This window comes from Vombatus ursinus, unplaced genomic scaffold, assembly GCF_900497805.2.
Source record: "Vombatus ursinus unplaced genomic scaffold, bare-nosed wombat genome assembly UNPS02014821.1, whole genome shotgun sequence".
NCBI classification, from domain to species: Eukaryota; Metazoa; Chordata; class Mammalia; order Diprotodontia; family Vombatidae; genus Vombatus; species Vombatus ursinus.
The window spans coordinates 28,917,800-28,923,133 of record NW_020954599.1 but is presented as its reverse complement, the minus strand read 5'-3'; the positions used below and the strand labels follow the sequence as shown (position 1 = coordinate 28,923,133).

General features: G+C 38.0%; 1 pseudogene; it reads left to right on the top strand.

Annotated features, from left to right (window-relative positions):
- The first annotated feature begins 3,838 nt into the window (after positions 1-3,838).
- Positions 3,839-5,070, top strand: LOC114024403 (annotated as a pseudogene).
- Positions 5,071-5,334: the final 264 nt, after the last annotated feature.

Here is a 5,334-nt window from a genome sequence, read left to right as displayed (position 1 = left end):
GTCAACTGGGGACCAGAAAGGTTGTGACTTGTGCATGATTCTGCAAGTTAGTAAGAGGCAGACCTTGGGTTACAATCCAGATCCTCTCATTCCAAATCCAGTCCCTTTTCTGCAATGCTTTTGTTGTTGCTTGGTTGCTTCTGGGTGTAAATATTATTTTCACAGCTGATTACTGAGGAATGCTATAGTAGTGATGTCATAAAAGGAAGGCAGCTCTTATTTCCTTTTACTGTAGAAAGAGAAGACTATATGTGGAATGCTGCATATATGGTCAGAGAAGATGTGCGGTTTGATTTTGCTGAACTTTATTTTAAATCTTTGTCACGTGGCAAAGGTTGTTGGGTAGTGGATCAAGGGAAGGATATACTTGGAAACAAATGCTATGTAAAAATAAAAGGTATCAATTATAACACATGTACATATTATCTTATTTGTTCCTTACGACAACCTTTGTTATCTCCATTTTATAAAGGAGGGAATTGAGTGGTGTGTTGGGTATACAGAAAAGACTAGCACCTCTGGTATGAGGGCTTGATGAGCCCCTTTCAGGGATGCTCATCCATCTTTGATGTCCACTTTTCACTCAACTCTCACCTGTGACTCAAAGAAGCTGTAGCACGTGCAGTGATCACACCCTGGTAACACTGTCTCAGCAGATGGGCTAAACCAGGTTGAGGGTAACCAACAGGGCTCAAACACATTGATGACTTAGGTGGATGTCTACCCCAACTATTTGAAGACTTCTTCTGGCAGAACAGGTGGACCATGAAGATGACTGAGTCAGGTACTGTGAAGCTTTTAGAGCTTGGTCAGACATCAAAGGCATTAAGGTCATCCACTGCATCCTGGGCCAATCACCACTCATCTTGACTTTTGTACTGTGGCAAGGACTTTGATGACTAGAAGAAAGAATTAGGTTGATGACTTTGTGCAACTCTGCCTCACTTAAATCTAATTCATGAGCAAGTCAGGATATCATCCTGTGATGTCATTGGTCCTCTTCAAAATGAAAGATGAACAATTGAGGCAGACAGAGGTCAAGTAACTTGCCCAGGTCATAGAGCTAGTAATATAGTAATATATGAAGCGGGATTTGAACTCAAGTTTTCCTGTCTGCAAGTCCATCACTCTTACTCACTGTGTCACCTAGCTGCCAATGTGCTTTGTTTCACTTTGCCTTCATTTACCCAAGAATGATTATGTAGAAATATAGAAACGTCTTCATTTCTCTTTTCAGAGAAGAGCTATTTCTGGCAACTGTAGTCAGATTTTGGATTGTGGAGGTTGCTGGCTATTCTCACTAATATGCGACACTGCTTTCTGCTAGAGCCTCAATGTAGCATCAAAGTCCATTTAAAAAGAAAAATAAATGTTATATTGTCATCTCTCACACATATAAATACATATATGTGTGTGTATATATATATACACACACATATATGTATGTATGTATATGTATATATTCCTTCCACTTAGTGAGTCTCCCTCTATACCTCTAAAACAAAACAAAACAAAACAACTAACAGAGTCACCTCATAGGACAATATATGTAATACTCTGGATCTTTAACCCATCACCTTGCCAAGAAAAGAGGGGAAAATATCTTTTCTAGTATCTTTCCTCTTCTCTGGGTCAAAATCAGTAATTACAATTATACAGTATTTAATTTCATTTTTGTTTACTTTTCACTTTCATTATTGTGGTCATTTTGTGTTTTGTTTCACTGTTACTGTTTAGTCCATTTTCCATTAGTTTATATGTCTTCCAATATTTCTCTGAATTCTTCATATTCATTTTTTAAGTAGCAATAATGTTTCATCAAATACATATGTAACAATTTGTTTAGCCATTACTTGATAGATGGGAACTCACTTTGTTTCCAGGTTTTTGCTCCCACAGAAAGACTGCCGTGAATATTTTGCCATGTATAGGACTTTTCTCTCTATCTTTCAATTCTTTGGCATAAATACCCAGCAGTAAGATCTCTGGGTCAAAGGATAGGAATAGTTTAGTAACTTTTGTCCCATTGTTCCAAATCACATTCCAGAATGGATGGACCAATTCACAGTTTTAAAGCTTATTCATGTGTCTATCTCACAACTACATGCTAAAAAAAACTGACAATCTAAGTGAAATGGTTGAATATTTCCATACATACACGTATTGTTCAGATTAACTGAGAAAATGCAATACTTAACCTGTCTTGGAAAAAGAAATTGAAGAAGCATAATTGAATAGGGGAAAGAGTACATGACCAAACAGGAAACAAAGAGATTCTTGGGAGGTAAAATGGATAATTTTGAGTATACAAAAATAAAATGATTTTGCACAAATAAAAGTGATACAGCCAAAGTTAAGAGAAAAACAGGTAACCAGGAAAAATATTTGCAGAAAATTTCTCTGACAAAGAATAATAGCCATTTCCCTTGTGATAAATGGTCAAGTGACATGAACAGGCAATTTTAAGAGGAAGAAATTAAAGCTACAAATAGTCACATGAAAAACTCTTTAAATCATAAATAATTAGAAAAAATGCAAATTAAAACCACTCTGTAGTACTCTCTTACACCTATCAAATTAGTTAAGATGACAGAAAAGAAAAATGACAAATGCTGTAGGTGATGTGAGAAAATAGGTATATTCATGTACCTATTAACGTTGGTGGAGTTGTGAATAAATCCAACCATTCTGGAGAGCAATTTGAACTATGCCCCTCAAATTACAAAACTGTGAATACCCTTTAACTCAGCAATACTACATCTATACCCCAAAGATATCAAAGAAAAAGGAAAAGGACTCATATGAACAAAAATATGGAGAGTAACTCTTTTTGTAGTGACCAAGAATTGGAAATTGAGGGGATTCCCATTGATTGGGGGAATGTCTGTACAAGTTATGGTATATGAATGCTATGGAATACTATTTTGCTGAAAGAAACAATGAAGGGGATGGTTAAAAAAAAAAAACCTGGGCAGACTTATATGAACTGATGCAAAGTTAATTGAGTAGAACCAGTAGAACTTTGTACATAGTAACGCAAAATTGTAATGACAATCAACTGTGAAAGATTTAACAGTTCTGATCAATACAATGATTCCAAATGATTTATGATGAAAAATGCTAACTACCTCCAAATAGAGAATTGATGGACTCAGTGCAGATTGAAGAAATTTTTGTCTTCCTTCCTTCCTTCCTTCCTTCTTTCCTCCTTCCTTTTTCTTTCTTTCTTTATCTCTCTCTCTTTCTCTCTCCCTCTCTCTCTCTTTCTTTCTTTTTCCCTTCCCTTTCTCCTTTTGGAACATGAACAATATGAAAATATATATTTGCATGACTTAAAATGCATTAACTATTTCATTTCTTACTTTTTTATGGTACGGGAAGGGGTAGAGGAAGGGAGAGAATTAAGAACTGAAAATAAAATAAAATTGAATTTAAAAATAGTTCTTGTCTTCTTGCAGCCTCTCTAGTAATTGACTATTTCTATAAGTTTTGTAGGACTTTTAAAAAATTTACTTGTTGATAGCTTACAATTCTTTTGTAAACCATTCATATCCTTTAAACAACTCATGTATTTCAGAATAGCTCTTAATCTAACATTTATAGTGTTAGTTTTCTATTGTCTTGAATATCAGACTTTAATTAACAATATTTGATGCTAAGATTTTTTTCTCTTATCAACTACATCACTTCACAATCAGTTGTATTTACATTTGGCTCCAGAACGCAGAGGAGAAGATGTTTTAGTGGGCTATGTGGATAGCATCTATGAAAGTCCTGATGCCCAACCCTCCTCTTAAGGCACTATACCTAGGTGGTCTAGAGAAGACACCTCACTGATATGGCTCCTCAGATGTGGTCCCTCTCTTGGAGGAGACAGAGCTATGGATTCTACATGGATGTGCAAACAGTTATTCCCCTTGTTCCTTGGGTGTTGTGTGCCATGCTCCCTAGTCCAGTGAATTACTATGGGAGTCCCTGACAACCTCCCCTTGCTCCCCCTATACATGCCTATAACTGAGAAAATGAAGCTGGTATGGAACACACACACTAGCAAGTAACATCGATTGGAGCTGACTCCAATGAGGTGATCTTCACTGGCAGAACCAGTGAATCTAACAATTTAGTAATTAAGGTGGCTGTCAGGTTCTACAAGTTATGGAAAAAGCATGTGATCCCCACAAAGAACCCAAATGTATGGTGGACTCATGTTAGTCTCTAGAAGCTAGTCACGTATCTCTCAGAGCAGAAGAGTGGAATCATTGATCTGAAGGAACTGGAGTCAACAGTCCAGCCAGACAAAAGCTTTGTCTCTGTCATGACTATGAACCGTGAGAATGGTGTGCAGAGACCTATTAAAGACAATGGACAGATTTGCAGTTCTTGAAAAGTATATTTCCATGCAGATGGAGCCCAGGCAGTTGGAAGAATCTCACTCAATTTGAATGATATGAAAGTTCATCTCATATACATTTGTGGTTAAACTTTACGGCCCCAAAGGATTTGGTACAGTCTACATCTGCTGTTGGATCCAGTGTTTTTGAAGACCTTGTAGAATGGAGGGGGCAGGAGTATAGTATGCACTGTGGGACAGTTACCACACAATCGTTGGGCTGGCGACTGCTTGTGAAGTGACCCAAGAAGAGATGGAGAATGACCATGAGAGGATCTATCTAGTAGCAAAGAGGTTGGTACAAAAGATAATGAGTAACTTTCCTGATGTGGTGATGAATGGGGGCCCTTGGCAATACTATTCAGGCTGCATTTATTTGTCCTTCGTCTATGTAGAACAGCAGAGTCTGCTAAATGGCATTCAGTGAAGTAGCTTTGTCTTCAGGAAACACCCAAGCTTCTACATCTCTGGAACCATCCTATGCACTTGGAGTCATTGGCACAGATGAAGACCTGGCCCACTCCTTTATCAGTCTTGACACTGGTCACTTTAGCACAAAGGAGGACATGGACCACACAGCTGAGACGTGCATCTACCATGATAAAAGGCTTTGAGAAAGGATCCTGCTTTGGGAAATGGCACAAGGCAGAATTGACCTTAAAATCTTCAAATGGGCATAGCACTAAAGAGGACATCTGACTGTGTACTGTCATTGTTCCTTCCCACTTCATTGGCCTGAGAACCACCAAGTAGCTGGGTCTTTTCTGTTACAAAACTACACAGCCTAGGGAGAGACTCTAATTTTCCGACAAGATTCACCCCAATCCAGTGGACCCCCAAATCCCACTACTTCTAGGACATAGACACAACAGAACTATCTGGTCCTGTATTCATCTCCTTAGCGCTCTCTAGAAAGCCTCTGTCTCAAGACTTCAGAAGGTGGA